Source organism: Patella vulgata, chromosome 6, assembly GCF_932274485.2.
Source record: "Patella vulgata chromosome 6, xgPatVulg1.2, whole genome shotgun sequence".
In the NCBI taxonomy this organism is placed as follows: Eukaryota; Metazoa; Mollusca; class Gastropoda; family Patellidae; genus Patella; species Patella vulgata.
In genome coordinates, this window is record NC_065884.2 from 18532020 (window position 1) to 18550260 (window position 18241).

The 18241-nt window shown below is 37.8% G+C and overlaps 1 long non-coding RNA gene across 1 annotated transcript in view; it reads right to left on the minus strand.

Moving 5' to 3' along the window:
• Positions 1-1144: 1144 nt before the first annotated feature.
• Positions 1145-18241, minus strand: part of LOC126823819 (uncharacterized) — a 78053-nt gene continuing 60956 nt past the window's right edge. Inside the window, exons 2-3 of the long non-coding RNA XR_007681328.2 lie at positions 7287-7442; positions 1145-1285 (exon numbers count right to left, since the gene is read on the minus strand). This is a non-coding gene — a long non-coding RNA (uncharacterized LOC126823819). The remainder of the gene's footprint in view (positions 1286-7286; positions 7443-18241) is intronic.

Here is an 18241-nt window from a genome sequence, read left to right on the forward strand (position 1 = left end):
ATGATTGTTTTGGACTGGGTTAGCGTATTTTATAGCTAAAAAAACAAAACAGAATAAACATAGTGATGCCATTCCGAAATACACATTGAGCGCTAGAAACAAGAGACCGGAATATGTGTCAAATTTGGGCTGACAATAATAAATAATGAACTTGGAACCCTAAAATCCCCAATTCACGGAACAGCAATCGAATGACACGGTTCTGTCATAGTTCTGCCAGTCCCAAAAACAGACGTGTGTACAGAATCATGACGTTACCAAATTTTCAGCTGAAATTCTCTTGTTTACTCGTGTCAATTTATAAACTAGCCTACGTGTAACTATATTTATGCAATGGCCTACTTAGAGAAATGGATAATGCACCTACTTTATATGAATCAAGTTTGATATATTTCTATTTCAGTAAAGGATTATTGAATGTATACTATGTTTTTCCACAACCTAATTAAGAACAACGCCATCCTAACATTGTAGCGAAATCGAGCAATATTAAAATAAATATTTACTGATTGACGAAATAATGAAAAAAAATAAAAAAAAAATATTCGTCTGGTATAGATTTGTCAAATCTAAAGATGGGTTTAATAACCGTTTCATTTGAGCCACAATTCTATTTTGAGTCCAATTCTACTTTACTACCGCGAAGATTACAACCCCCCCCCCCTCAAAAAAAACCCATGAAACAATGATCGATTATTCAAGTAATCATTTGTTGTTCATCTCGTAGTCATTCTCTACACATATTATATAATCTAAGAAACTATCCGAAACAATCCCTTTCATTTCCCATAAATGCCAAATATTGCCTTAATGCGTCCACATGAAAGTTAATGATACATTTGTATGTTGACTAGCTGGAAAGCGACACAATTAAGATAAATATCTGGAGACTACCCAGACTTAAATGCCATGAAAATAGCGAATTTAGACATGATTTGCGTAAGATGAAATCATTTAAGGTTATCAGCCATTGTCACTGAAAATTTTATTATATTTATCACGAAACTTGTCTCTTTCAAACAATTAACTTAACAAACTGTTTAACATCCTTCTATTCCTTGTCATTGCATAAACTGAAGCAAAGCACTTAAAACGCTGGTGACGACGATAACATTTCGGGCGGAACACACACTGTCAGCACTGTTACATTTGTCACTATCGCAAAAACAGTACAAAGCCGTGAAGTTCGCTGCATAGTTGGTCCACAAATGACAGCCATTGGTTTCATTGATACCAGGAAGTGATCCCGGAGCGTAGCACGTCCTGATAACACCAACCCATCCAGCTAAAATTAAACAAAAGAAAAAAAATAATTAATCAAACCATTAGTTTAATACGATTTTTAAAATAAATACATGTATACAGGACTGGGATGATTAGTCATAGAGTTTATAATGCAATGGGTTTAACGTCCTACTTTTCTGTACCGGACGGGCTAATTCAGACGTGGATCCTGGGCTATCAAGAGTTCTTTTACGTGCACGCCAACGGGTACACAGCTGGATTCCGGTTTTGTCACATCGATGAAACACATCGATGCAAAGCCTTTCACCGAGCCCCACTGACAAGGGGCGAGACCAGGCCGGAAGATACCCAGGAACTTTTTCTGCCACGATCAGGATGAAACCTGCGAAGTCCTGGTCAGTGACCAAACGTTAGACCAGTTGATTCACCACCGTGGCTTCTCATGGGGCTTGGGCTGCGAAAACACCGGCCAGAGCTGGCCAGATAAACTACATGGCAGACTCAGCTAAATGACAATAGGATTTGGAAATATAGATTTAGACACGGATTTGAAACACCATTGCACCAGGGGACCCCACTTAGAGGTCCCGTGTTCGTTGGCTTAGAAAATTCATCGGGTTTTTCCGGCGTGGTTCACTCTTGTCAGCGGTTCGGGAAAGATGGTCTGGCAAGGGATAGCATATAGTCGTTCGATGGGACCACAAAAACCGAGATCCCTTGTACACATCGGCGTGCACGTAAGAGATCCCTTGGCAATTGCAATAGCAAACTATGGTGTATGTCCGTCTTCATTAGCCCAGTCGGAACAGAACAATATAGGACGTTAAACCCCATTTCATTTCATTTTAATTACACCAGTTTTGTGACAGGAGTCTCATTAAATCACAAATCTAAAAAAATAAATAATGAAATCAGAGGGTTTTTAGAAAATATCTGTGTGATGTAATTCGGATGGAAATTTTATGTAAAATATCTTATGGCGAAAAGGAATACCTCTATTAGCACGATAAAATAAAGTGTTTCTGAATAGCTTTTTTCCTACACTTGTGCTTTACAGGAAACTTGACGAACGACACTTGCGTCTTTCAATACTTATTATTAATTCATATGGTTGTAAAAAGTCGTGGTCGCATTGACCTAAGATGGATTGTCAGATAAAATAATCCTTCTATGAAAATTCTGATGTAGAATATTTAGTAAGGAATCAGACGACAACAGGAAATGACAATTCCGCCATCTCTAATAATGCGGATTGTTTGTGATCTGTCCTTGGATGACAATCTTTTAATTTGGAAGAAGCGCAATGAAGAATTCGAGTCCTGCTCCGTTAATGTCGAGTGATCTAAGGAGGTGCGCCGAAAACCTTCGATCCAGTGAACTAAAATGTTTAAGACCATGCACATAGAAAAGGCTGTATTAAATATAAAGAGTCTTGGTCCAAATATTATTCAAATCAACCAATTCGAAGCTATGGCCATTTAAAGTTAAAAATGAATGAAATGAAATGCAATTTAACATCCTACTGCTCTGCTTTTACTGGACTAAGGAAGACGGGCATACGGCGTACAGTGTGCTATAAGAGAAATTCGCCCGGGCAGCGGCGCTACGGCCTACTTTTATATCGAATTCCAACTGCCAAAGGATTTTAACGTGCAAGACAATGTGTACACGGGATCTCGTTTTTTTGTCCCATCCGAACGACTATACGTTGCCCCTTGTCAGGCACTCGGTTCTGCACCACTGACAAGGAGGAACCACGCAGAAAGTTCCCGATGAACGTTTCCGGCCAACGCAGGGATCTAAAGTTAAAAAGAATCTGCGATTAAGAAATATTAATGTTAGAACCCATGAGCCACACCCACCTCCAAATAGTATTTAATTTTGCCTATGACTTCTTTATTACTTTCAGGTTGGCAGTGACTACGCATTTTTACAAAACCATTAAAGCTTACAAACGCCTTTGAATCTTTCGTTTGGATTGCTGTATTTATTGCATTTGACCTTGTTAACATGTACTATTATAATTTTTAAATTGATATTCAGTATATGAATTAAACGTCATGTACAAGTTCCCTGTTGTGTGTGTGATACTATTGTACTTTGTTACAGGTCTATTTTTGTTTTCATTTCATAAATGCGAGCCATTCATCAAGGAATCATTATGTCGCTAGAAGCTAAACACGTCAGTTTTCATTGTTTCCTTCTTCTTCAAAGGACGACAAAAATGGGTCAATATTGCAATTATCGTATCAGGAGTCAATTGAATCAAAGAAATAAGAACGTCAATATTACGCAACTAATCACCGAGTTCGTGTGTGTTCATAATATGCAAGGTATTTACTTATAGACATAACGGTGACAGGATAAGCTTTGATACTACCGGCTATAATTCCTACATATTCTACATGGTCTTAGATGAAGAATTTTTATTTCAGTGGCGCCCAAAACAATACAGATAATGTGCAAAGAGCAAAGAACTCATATTGTAGATCCTGAAACAAGATTCTAATCTTATTTTATTTGTTCATTTTTAATCCCTAATCTCCTAGGACAATGATTTCCATTTCACACCATAGATTTCGAAATGTCAACATAATTTCACTGATACTACTTTATTTCTGTACCAACATAAGAAAAAAGTCTTATTATATTTTTTTTACACTAAAATCTATATGGAAATTCGAATATTACAAGCCAGTATAAGAGACAGTTGGTAAACGTGATCAATACTTAGGATGTGTAATGTTTATGCTTGCGCAAAATACCAAAATGCTGAAATGAAATGAAATGAAATGGGGTTTAACGTCCTAATGTTCTGCTCCTATACTGGGCTAATGAAGACGGGCATACGCCATACAGTGTGCTATCAGGGAAATTTTGCCCGGGCAGCGGCACTATCGCCTACTCTTATATCGAATTCCAACTGTCAGGGGATCTTTTACGTGCATTCCAATATATTCCCGGACCTCGGTTTTTCGTCTCATCCGAAGGACTACACAGCTGACCAAAATGCTAGGCAGCCTACTGCACCGTTAGTCCACTGCAGTATAAAGATCACAAGCAGAACTGGATTGCGATATGTAGCCCGATAATAAATTAAGACATTCTATACTTTAAAACAAATACTGATAAACGAATTATATCGATGTTTAATATGTCCACATTATAAAGTGGAAGTATATTGCCGTCGCTCCTGTCTGTGTGAATGTATGTGTGTGTCGCCTACAGACTGCAATACTTATTTCTTATACCCTAAGGATGATCCCTAGGGTTTTTGGTGCAGAGATACGCTCAATTTTTGTATTTATATTCTACAGGCTGCAATTCTGAATGGATCATCTTGGAACTTTGCATATTTTTATTCCTATTATAGTAAAGGCATCAAATATATATTTTAATGCATGCCCCGATCCCCTGGGGCGGTGTCACACCCACATTTTTGTTAATATTTAGTCTGTAAATTTGGCAAAACAAACCCAACGCTTAGCTTTCTTTGCCTCTTGTCATATTACAGTTAATGCATCCATTTCATATTTCATTATCTTCATTTTAAAAAGTACCATATCAATCAAAACTGAAATGTGGACGTATATTGCACCGTTAACGATGCCCTTGTTGGGTATGTATTGCCCTGATACGGGAACGCTCCAATGCTTTCTCACCCATTTTGTGAAGAGAGTGCCCTCCACTCCAAAGACAAGCATGAATATAGGTTTTGTTCGCTATACCTGGCAAGTATATTCTGGATCATGGTAGGACTCAAAAATAATACAGACATTATTGTTCACAAGATTCTACAAAGTGATCGATGGTAATAACTCTATTATCAGTAATTACCGGAAGTCAGATTCATCGTCTTACTCATGTAAACACGTACAAATTTGTAAAAGAAATAACATGATAAATGTTCGCGGATATGAGGACAATATAGAACAAAATACCTATATATCTTCTCAGTTCATACTTATAGAACATCAACTAAACGAGTTACCTAACTACAATTTATGATATTATATATAGTAGTTCCTGTGCACGCTTTGTATGTATATTATGTTTTATTTTGTACATGTAGAATGTAGATGTGTTTAGGTCGTATTCCGCAATTTTATATGTATTGTTTGTTGAATTATTCTATTTATATATGTAGACCTTATAATGTACTATATTAATATTAATGGTTATTCCAACGAAAGGAATATAACTTCGTATCTATTTTTTGAAATATTCTCATCAATTAATATTTTAATAAGAAGAAGACGTTTAGTCTCATCAATTAATATTTCATAAGAAGAAGACGTTTATAATTTGCTAGACCTTTTTTTCAATCCTTTTGTATTGTAAAAATAAGTTTAAACATAAAAATGACTTGCGGTGTAAAAGACTTCATCGGTTATTTGAAATTTTTTGCCACTGATTTATGGTCTTTATCTCATTAGATAAGTAAGAGAAGCGTTTCTTTGGTGCAATTAAATGTATTGCTAAAATTAATATGGTGTGTGAATTGTAAAATATAGGGCTGTGCTCAGACAAATAGTTTAACACAGTCGACTAACGCCGCTAACACATGGAAGTTAAATCGTAGTGAAAGCCACTGCCTGGTGATACGGATTCATAGGGTTTCTACAGGAAGCCAAATGAGAAATAATGGCTAATTAAAATGTTTACAACAAAAGAGGAATCATTTTTGCTACACTTTGATACAAGCAAGATGTGGAATATTATGATGCACAATATAACATTCAGATGCATCAATATAGGGATTTATTACCACCTAACTGATATACACTGTTTTCTTGATCACCCATTTAAATACGCTCATTGTTTTCTGATTTTGACTATGCCCAAATCGGAACACAAAGCATTCGCTAAAGAAACGACGAGTGTAGATTCTTCTAAAGATAGCCACCGAAAAGCGTGGAAAGAAATACGTTCAATACAACAGCTTTGTTTCACGGGCGCGAGCTTTTCGGAAAAGGGGCATTATGAAAACTGCTGGTCTCTGGCCTCGATCGCTCTAACTGGCAGTATGGACAGGGGTCTGCAAATTTGGGGCATAACTCTACAAATATTAATCCAATTTTGAAGAAAAGAAAGAAGGATCCGCGTCTTTTCATGCTACAAGTTTCAGAAAAAATCTGATAAATATTGCAGTTTCTTTTGCCCTGACAATAAGTGTTGACAGTTCGGCAAAAAAGGGACATAACTTCCAAAAATATTTATTCGATTTTACCGAAAAGGGATCATTGTCTTGTCATAATACCAGTTTCCTGAAAGTTTCAGAAAAATCGGTAGCTTCTATTGCACTGATAAGAAATGTCGACGGACCAACGGGCGGAAGGTTGATTATTATGATATACGTCCACATTTACAAACAGGGCTTTAAAATTCTACGTGTAAAACATTATAATGTAGAAAAGAAATTACAGAGAACTTTAGTGACTCGTTTCAAGAATTCAAATTCCGTTACGTTTCAATTTGGCTAGCAAACCGCACCAAGACTGGCTTGTCGAACAGACAACGATACATTTCAAGCTGGCTAAAAATTTATATACTTTGAGTATATTTTCAACATTTTATATTTTCAAACTTTTGAGTATAAGGTCATCCTGTAATTACTATTTACTATATCAAATACTAAACATACATTATGTAAGAGCTGAATCTGCCTATTGGAGGTCTTTCTTTAGGCCGGAAATGTTTTATAAACTATTAATTAGACATTTGTTAACATGACAAGACCTTAATCAACTCTCGTTGCCACCCTATGTGTTCGATTTTCACTGGTTTTGAATCCGATCTGCTGCTCAACGCTCATTGATGATTAATTTCAAAAATGGATAATCGAGACTGTGTTTTCTTTATCGTACCGACTTTAGTAATGATGACGGAGGCTAATCGCTAATATCTCGGTTCAGAGTGGAGCAATTTGACTGAATTTTTCAGCATATTTCCCTTACATTATCTAGTTTTTAACTATTATAGTTAGGGCTGCCAGCTCTTTATCTAATCTTCCATAATGCCCCTATACTAAATAAACCTACGATTGTCTGTATCCTCCCCCAATGGCATCTGTGTCTGCTTTCCGCATTTCGTATTTGGCGCAGGGCAGTCATAAGCGTCAAACTGGTAGGTTTTTAACTCGAGACCACAGGCCGGGTTGTTGCTATTGTTACATACATAACATCGTATACCATCCACTGAAAAATATAAGAATATACAATGTAACTAATAATGAGAAAGTGATATTCTCAGAATATCATTAAGTATCTACATAATAGATAGCACAAACTCTTATCGGTTGCACGGTGGCTCGGTGAGTAAGACGTTGGCTCGCTAACCTAGGGGTTCCGTGTTCGATCCCTGTGTTGGCCGAGAAAGTTCATCGGCTCCTCCATGTCAGAGGAATGGGACGAAAAACCCGAGGTTCGGTGTACACATTAAAGAGCCCTTGGCAGTTGGAATTCGATATAGAGTAGGCCGTAGCGCCGCTGTCCGTGCAACATTTCCCTCATAGCACACTGTAAGGCGTATGCCTGTCTTTATTACCCCAATCGGAACAGAACGGTAGGACTTTAAACGCCATTTCATTTTCAAATAATTTGCTTTTTACACATTTTACTCTAAACTAATTGTTTGTGTCTAGAGATGTAATTTATTTCACTTCCTTCTTCCTTGTCATCGGAAGTCGTATATCAAATGATGGCTTGTTTACCGTTAAAGATGTCTAAGCTAATCGGAGTAAATTCATTTAATATCTCTTTAAGTCCCAAGAGAGAAAATAATGGACATTAAAACACAGTGACTACTTTAAATAGGTGTGGAATAAAACCTATTATTTATAGTTTGTTTATTTTAATGTTCCTTCGTACATCTTAATGTCACATAGGGTAAAAATAATCAACTTCCATGAATACTCGCAAAAATAAATTGATGGCGTAAAATAATTAATGTCAAAACCTATCAAGAAAACTCTTATTTGAGCTGCTGGTAAACAATCGGATGTACAAGAGATTCTATTTTGCTGTCCCTGCAAACAAACCGTCCAATAACCGAGGTTAGATGTAGGGTACTAGAGTTTGCCGATGTGTGCCGAATGCTTTCAAGAAACGAAAGACAAAATGGAAACATTACTAAGTGAACTTCACAAATGGGAATGTATGAAAGCCCACATTAGTTAAGTAATACCAGGTATTCCAGAATGAGTACGCCGGTAAAAGAACGTTTAACCCCATTTTGTCCGTGAGATCAATGTCGTTCGAGTTATCTTATAACGTTGGGGGGTTGGATGGCTGAATGGTTAGCGTGCGCGCGCTGTATCATAAAGTCATTGAGTCGACTGGCGTGGTTTCGAATCCCCGGTTGTACGTGATAAGGAGTAGGGTCGCCTTTCCAACCTCGTGGGTTTTCTCCGGGTACTCCGGTTTCCTCCCACTGCTAAAGACCCCTATGCGCAAGCGAATTATTGAACAAAAATTAAACCATATGTTAGTCCCGAAATGACCTAGTTTGTGTCGAGTGGACGTTAAACTTAAACCGCATTTCTCTCTCTCTCTCTATCTTATAACGTTTATGTAACCAGTGCCAACCAGCAATAATCCGACCATAGCCATATTCATTATTATCGCTCATTTTGTGTTCTATAATAGACATTCATATTTGGTCAATTGTCCGAAATTGAGGAATCTGGTTATTCTAATCAGAATTGTTCATTTGACTTTTCATTAATTCCAATTTGCCTACCCGGCTTTATTAGTATTGGAGAGACAGAGAGAGAGAGAGAAATAGAGAGAGAAGAGAAGAGAGAGAGATAGAGAGAGAGAGAGAGATGGGGTTTAACGTCCACTCGACACAAACTAGGTCATTTCGGGACTAACATATGGTTTAATTTTATTTCAATAATTCGCTCTCGCGTAGGGGTCGTTAGCAGTGAGAGGAAACCGGAGGACCCGGAGAAAACCCAAGAGGTTGGACAGGCAACCATACTCCTTGTCACGTACAACCGGGGATTCGAAACCACGCCAGTTGACTCAATGACATGCTTTATGATACAGCGCGCACGTGCTAACCATTCGGCCATCCAACCCCCTTTATTATTATTGGTGACTTCAGAGCTGACAAGGGTTACGCGTCGCGATACCCATAACGATTTCAGCGATTAAAACTGTTTTGGCCCATGATTCAGGATTCGGCATCCTTTGTCCTTGTACCAGATTTATAATCATATTTTATTTCATCAAAAACATCTTGCACATGACCTTCTTTCTTTTTCACTACCATTGTACTGTCACTAATTCTAAATACCCTGAAAGCCGACAGCGTAATGGATAATGGAGATGAACTTTAGGCGGTTAGAAACCTTGTAAAGGCTAGAAGCCCCTTAACGTGGCCATTGGAATAGTAGTACATGTTAATGTTAATGATAAACGATTTTTATTTCGCATAGCCCGATATCAATAATACTACATAAAGTATCGAACATTAGAAAGAAAGTCATGTTCTGTGATTATTTGTAGAAACACAAAGGTGTCAATAGTTCACATCCAATAATACATGTGATGGACACGGGGAAGCCTTCCAAGGATAAAAACATAGGCATGAGCATATGGAAGTATTTGTCCCGATCCGACTATATACATGTATGTTAGAGAGATTCCATAGAAGCTCAAAAGACTGACAGACAAACATACGCAAAACTTGATGTTTGTTGAAAGGCCAAGATTTGTCCATAATTAAAATGGTTCGTATATATTCCGTAAAGAAAAATTCCGCGGTTCATGAAAATGTTTGGGTTAAAGCCCGTTGTACACGAGCAAATGTATTTGACAAATGGAGATTTGTCAAAGACATTTGCTCGTGTACGAGAGGAAATTTGCCACATTTTCATTTGCCATATGAGATTTGACAAAAGCTGGCATGCATAGCTTTTCGTCAAATAAATGTGTCAAAGATTTGGAACTTATGCTCGTGTACGATAGGACGTCAAATAAATTGCTGGCTTCGTACACGGTCAAATTTTCTTTGCTTGTGTACGACGGGCTTTAAAGTATGCGAGTACAGCTAATAAACCAAACAGAGTAATGTCTAGTACAGACGTGAAATAGGCACAATTAGTTCAAATCACTAATCATGTGCATTTAGTCTGCGAACGTCAAACAAATTGTAGGTTATGAAACACTGAGACTGGAAGGCATAGTTTTATCATTGGTGTTAGCAGTGCAATTTGATCTCCCTGACCATATTTTGATTTAACCTGGATAATTTGGCACAGAAACATAGTGAGAGATAGGGCATCGCGCGTGGGCATGCTTGCACGAAAAAGATAACACAACTATTATCACTATAAAATCAATATACATCATTGTAAAGTTAGAATGTACCAGTTCATAATCGCTGTTTTTTTTTAAGTCAGCATCTTGTTGTGTTCACACGTACTATAAGCCAAACCAGTTTAACTATTCTGACCTCTTCGGTCGGAGGTTACACTTAACTACGCATGGGTAGCTTCATATTCTTTATTCGGTTCTCGCACGATTTCGATAACAATTAACTTTGGCACTGTCTGACCCCGATATTTTCACAGGAATGTAACATACTGCGTACTGCGCATGCTCAAAGCAAGCTGGAGCCGGGTTTTAAGCCAACCCGTTCAGACGGCTAAGATGAACCAGTTTAAAATAAAAAAGCCTTCTCGAAGACAGGTCGCGAGCTGGGGTTTTTAAACTGGTTTATTTACCCCCACATTTGCGTTCAGACGCTTAAGTTAAACTGGTTTAACGATTCCCGGGGTTTTTAAACCAGTTCAACTTAAGCGTCTGAACGGGGTATGTTACCATTGCTCGAATCGTTGATTTTGGGACCAGTATATTATATCTTAATAAATGTATATTATATATCGTGCTTGGTATTAAACATGGTATTGGCGGGGCCTGAATTTACCGCATATAATCATGTTTGAGTACACTGGTAGCCGTCGAGATTCAGTGAGTAAGATGGTGGCTAGCTAACTAGGAGAGATCCGGGGTTCGTTACCAGTATTTTACCAAAAAAAGGCCCTATGTCCGGGCAAAATTTTCCCTCCTAGTACACTGTGTGGCGTATACGCGTCTTCGGTGCAGAAAAGTAGGACGTTAAGCCCCATTTCATTTCCTATCATTTTGAGTACACTGCCAACATAAATCGAGAATGGGAGAAAATATGTCATTCCGTGTCCTTGAAACTAAAGTTGATTAGAAACCTAATTACTACATTGTCTGGAATTGTCCTCCCACTGTTTGTTCGTCTTTTCCAACAACTTGTGAAACGATAAAAAATTACTACCGATTCACGTCAATTTGTAACACCATGTCCTCTTGGTCCTTTCCGGAATCCGGAAGAAGACTGGGGTTTCGTCCATTAAAATGTCTCAATGATGAAAAAGGAAAGTAGTTATTACATTGAAGTAGATGTATATGGGGGGAACAGCTTGTGTTATAACAAACGGAAAAACAGACATAATAAATATATCAACCGGTTGTTATCTACTATTTTCTCAGGTCAAAAGACGGCTATTTAATTGTACATCTATATATTTTTCTTAATAAATATAGGAAAATACTTTTAATGTTTTTTTGCCACGTTAGATTTTAAAATATAAATGGCAGATGTCACCTTTGTGGTTATTAAATGGTTTTTTAATAATAGGTCTTACGGTAGATATGTTTTTTTTTCTCTTCATTTAATATTTTTTTGGTTAGGAATTAAATACATCTGAAGTGCCAAAAACAGTAACACTCTCATCTACAGGTTGATTTTCATCTTTTTCATCCAATGTGGTGATATCTATTCCACTATACATATGCACTGTTTCCGCCCATTGTGAATTCACGTCTACTATCACAATATCCACCAATGAAATAGGGTTTAACGGCCTACTATTCTGCTCCGAACTGTGTTAATGAAGACGGGTATACGCCGTACAGTGTGCTATGAGGAAAATTTTGCCCGGACAGCAGCATTACGGACTACTCTTATATCAAATTCTAACTGTCAAGGGATCTTTTACGTGCACGCCATTGGGACCTCGATTTTTCGCCCCATCCGAACGACTAGAAACTGTCCTTGTCAGGCCCTCCGTCCTGCATCACTGACAACGAGCAACCACACCGGAAAATCTGGATGAACTTTCTCCGCCAATCGTCGATCATTGACTCAATGGCGCGTGCATTGTTTACATAAAACGTCGTTGCGTAAACTGGTCCGGCAGAATGGTGGCTTTACCATTTACACTTAACAGGAAATGATTTTTATCCAGATATAATACAAACACCTTTATCTAGTATTCTAATACTTCAAAAAAAAAAAAAAAAATGTTTTAGAATTTATTTTACAGAAGGGAAGAAGTTAATTTTGCGAGTTAATTAACTAGCACCGATGTAATCCATCTCAGTGATTGTAGCGGTCTAGCGAATATTCACTTCTGATCAGTGTGATGCCTGTGTAATGTAATAATGTCCTAATTTCACTTAAAAACTAAAAGGAATGAAATGAAATGGAGTTTAACGTCTCACCTTTCTGCACCGACTGGGTTAATGAAGACAGGTATACGCCACATAGTGTGCTATGGGTGATAGTTTGCCCGTACAAGAATTCCAACAGTCAAGAGTTCATTTACGTGCATGCCAATGTGTACACGAGATTTATGTTTTTTTGTCCAATCCGATCAACTAGACATTATCTTTGCCGGGCCCTCGGTGTTTCACCCACTGAAAAGGAGAAACCACGCTGGGAAATTCCGGACCTCCTGCCTAGAGAGTCAGCACCTTAATCACTGAGCAACCACTAACCACATGAACAAGATTACAAAGAAAGCATATAAAGGGGTTCGTTTATTTGGTCTTCTCTAAATTCAATGTGGTTCCCCTTGTCAGTGATGTAGGACGGAGGGCCTGACAAGGACAGCTGTCTAGTCGTTCGGATTGGACGAAAAACCGAGGTCTCGTGTATACATTGGCGTGCACGTAAAAGATCCCTTGACAGTTGGAATTCGATATAAGAGTACGCCATAGTGCCGCTGTCCAGGTAAAATTTCCCTCAAAGCACACTGTATGGCGTATGCCCCGTCTTCATTAGCCCAGTTCGGAGCAGAACAGCAGGACGTTAAACCCCATTTCATTTCATTTTTAAATTCAAGATTATGTACGGATATGCATATACGTCGTGTATCTGTCCATGTAAGTTGATATAAACATGTTCAGGAAGTAGACATTTAATGTTTGTCAAAACAAGATACATTGATTGATAAATAATAAATTGTTTACCCCCCGGTTTAATGCAAATTGTGTAATCTTTTCTCATATAAAACTAATTTATTAAAAATGACATTTAAAGGGAGCTTTGGTTGTATATTCGCTATAAATCGGTAAAATCACTCAATTTACGAGCGTAAAATTCCTCACGTATACGACGATATCATTAGAGACTTTTGGCAAGCGTAATTTCCTGGTCCGTATGGCGTATCCGTATGGATTTTGGGTGTGACGTCATCAATGTCTGTGTATTTCTCATACGTGATACGGCACACGGATACGGCAGCACGTATGGAACGGCTTTCATACGGAAATGGTCCGTATAACATTGTCGTCTTTTTACCGTGTTTTTGCTACTTTTATACGCTGAAATGTTGCATCATAGCGTTTTTATGAATCTATGTGTATCCTAGAACACGAAGGTGTATATTTGATGTGATTTTAACAGTGATAACGACTGGAATTTATCATTATTTTTGATGGGTTTTTCTCGGAATTTTCATGTTTTTCCCGCCTGTCTGCATACTGGTTGATCTACGGGCTAAACTTTCTGAAATGATACATTAGTGAAACCAAAAATTGCTAAAATCTGCCAAAACTCTAAAACTGCATTGACACAACGTATCACGCATACGATACGGATACGGGATACGGATGGGAAAAATCCGCTAGCCAAAAGTCTCTATTGTCTTTTTTTTATGTCGTACTGAAAGGTCTAACAACATCTTTAAGACATTTGTTTTCAATCGACCTTTTTTGACCACTCATTTAGCCAATCAACAGATTCTTTTCTTTCGAGATGTTGATAGAGAGAGGGGATGGGGTATAAAGTCCACTAGATAAGGTTTAATCCAATTTCCATAATTCGCTTGGGCGTAAGGATCTTTAAAAGTGGACGAAACCCGGAAGACCCGGAGAAAACCCACGAGGTTGGACAGTTGACCCTACTCTCCAAAAAGCACCGTTTTTACGCTTTTAAATAGGTAGTGAATGGCAATGATTCCGAATTTTAACCTAGAATAACTTAAAATTGTTCGTTCTCTGAAACTAAAATTTGCAAATAGACGATAATGACACTTGAGAGACTGAAAGTAGGAGATTGCCCATAAAGTTGATAGCAAATGAAAGGAAATGAAATGAAATGGGGTTTAACGTCCTACTGTTCTGCTCCGAACTGGGCTAACGAAGACGTTCATACGCCATACAGTGAGCTGTGAGGGAAATTTTGCCCGGACAGCGGCACTACGGTCTACTCTTATATCGAATTCCAACTGTCAAGGGATCTTTTACGTGCACGCCAATGTGTACACGGGGCCTCGGTTTTTCGTCCCATCCGAACGACTAGACAGCTGTTCTTGTCAGGCCCTCCGCCCTGCATCACTGACAAGGGGGATCCACGCAGGAAAATCTGGATGAACTTCCTCGGCCAATGCAGGGATCGAACACCCGACCTCCAGGCTAGCGTGCCAGTGTCAAAAGTAAAAAGGACATTGCCGTCTTATCCTTCCTATTTTTTCTCAAATGTGTAACTCTATCATCGCCTACAGTACAAAAATATCATCATACGTTCACACTAAATTAACAAAAGGCTTTGATGACATTTTGAAATGTGTATTATTGACTTAGCAATAGGGAATGCGTTCGCAATAGGGAATGTGTTTGCAATAGTAACTGCTATTAAAACAAAATTTATAACGTATGTAGGCACCACGAGGAGCCCCAGAGAAAACAGCTGTCAATCTCCAATGATAACACAGACAAAAAATCTATTAAAACCACTGATAACATGAATAATTTAAATATCTTGACAGTTGCTGACAACATCACTGTAATCAATGCTAGCTACGGCCACTATGACATATGTGGTTGTTTCTCGGCTACAGAGAGAGAGAGAGAGAGAGAGAGAGAGACGTTAACGTCCACTCGACAAAACCTAGGTCAGTTCGGGACTAACATATGTTTCAACAATTTCATTTCAATAGTTCGCTCGCACTTAGCAGTGGGAGGAAACTGACGGAGAAAACCCACGAGGTTCGACAAGGGACGCTACCCATATTCACGCACAGGCTGCGAATCGAAACCATACCTCTTGACTCAACGGCACGCGATAGGCCATTTGGCCATCCAACCGCCTCAGTTACACAGAGATCCGACAGAGAACATTTCGGGATTGTTTCTCGGACACAATGAGATGTAACAATGGTCAATATTCGAATCTAGATTCGTTTTGAAGCGAATTATATTTCTGGATAAATTTGAAATTCTCCACCACGCCCCCGTTCTTCACTACATTAAGGATATAACTTACACGGTTAAAAGTCCATGAGGAAAAGTGCAAGATTTCTAAAGTCATTAAATATTAAATGTAAATAACTTAAATCCCATATTGTGTCTGGCTTTCAATGATTGAAATGAATTCATATCACATTTAGGTTGCGTGAAAAATACAAAAGGTTATTAATGACCAAACTAGTCTTCGGCGATAGTTTCATATATTGTCTGTGGAAAGTAATGATGTGCTTGGATTTAAAGTAGCCAAGTCTTTAACTCAATATCATCCACAGTCTTCGTCATTACAAACACGACTTATTGGTCAGTTTAAATCAACATTGATGTTGTTGTCTTACCGTGAAAAGATGGGCTTCTGGTATCCAATATTTAAGACACAATACAAATTTTAAAGTAGCTAAGTCTCTAACTCAATATGATCCAAAATCTTCGACATTGAAAACACGAATTATTTGTCAATTTAAATCAACATTGATGTTGTGATCTTACGGAGAAAAGATGGGCTTCTGATATCCATTAATTAAGACAAAATAAACATTTTAGCGTTGGTACACGATTCATTTCAGCGCTATTTTTAACATGGGACTCTTAGAAAGAGGCTAGATATATTCCACAAGTCATGTCAAACGGTGACGCCATATTCTTATCTGGACAATATGCGCAATAAATACTATCGGTATAGAGTGGAATAACCAGACGCTAGAGATTGCCTTTCGATTGAGACTTCTGGCGTATTTCGCCGAACATAACTGATTAGATATTGCAGTAAAAACAGAAACGATTGAATGTAAATCAGTTTATATACATTCACATTACATTATTATATACGTTGCGACTCATTTGTGTCAATTTCTAGATCCAAAATATTAGCGATTTAGCTCCTTTAAACTTGGCACGCGAGGATGCAATTTGTAATGAGCGACTCGATGAACGAGGCTAAACATATCCTATAAGGGAAGACTACCTGGGTAGACTGGACTGACCAGACGCCAAAGACTACCATTCAATTGGCATTGTTCGGGTATATCGCCGAACATAACTGATTAGAAATTACATTAGAAACAGAAACGATTGAATGTAAATCAGTTTATATACATTCATATCACATTAGTATATGCGTTGCGACCCATTTGTGTCCATTCCTAGGTACCAAAGAATAGCTATTACGCTCCTTTAAATATTTGCTGTAGAAATGTGTACTCGTGTATTATGATCGTCATTATCTCCGCCCGACACTCTGGCTTTCTTTCTATTACCAATGTAACCCAATAACCTTTAATATATCTCATCTTCTGTCTTGATATCATTGACTTCATAAATCAGTCAAAATTGTTCATTACAACCCGCCATAATTCTAATAGACATTGATGCCAAGTAGCCCCAGTAACGCAGTGGATGTCGTCGTATACTGGTGATAGCACGAGTTTTATTGAGTACATTAACTGTCGTTGCTATTTGTTAATTTATTGAGTGTAAAAGAAATCTCTACTTAAGACAGAAAAACGATGGACTAGCGATTTCCAGGTCTTAGATGCTGGTATACACAAATAAAATTTCAAACAATTATATTGTATGAAATAAAATGGGATTTAATATCCCACTGTTCTGCATGGTGCTGAAGAAGATGGGTGTAAGCCATACAGTGTGCTCGGAGGGGAATTTTACGTGTACGGCTATGGACCTAACTCCAATGACCCATAGACATTATGTATTCATAATCATTAATCGTAAGGCAACAAAACAACCAAATGCAATCGACTAGCGATTCGTAGGTCTTAGTTACTGATGTACATGGTTTCGATTCCCCGGTTGTACGTGACAAGGAGTAGGGTCGCCTGTCCAACCTCGTGGGTTTTCTCCGGGTCCTCCGGTTTCCTCCCACTGCTAAAGACCCCTACGCGCAAGCGAATTATTGAAATAAAATTAAACCATATGTTAGTCCCGAAATGACCTAGTTTGTGTCGAGTGGACGTTAAACCCCATTTCTCTCTCTCTCTACTGATGTACATGAATAAAATGTCAAACAATTATTTTATAATCTCATACCAGTTATTCTTATTGGGAATTTATAGAAAAAAAAAATGATGTATTTTATCTCCAAATTAAAGTAATTACAGGCGACGTTATCAATGGCACCAAAATAAAAGTAATTAATTATACACAATATAATATTCTTTTACTATCTTTACTCACCAAAATCTAAGTCTTGACTTACTGAAAGTAATCATAAGGTATATAGAACAATAGAACATTAAACTGCTTGAAAACCATTGTAAATTGACAGTTGAAGCGTCTATATTTAAACGTTGCACTGTTAGATTGGTCTCAAAATTAACTTAAAATCTAATTTGAACACCCCGGTATAATCAAATCACGTCAAATGGAATTTTTCTTCAACAGGAAAGAATATATGAAGTCCTATC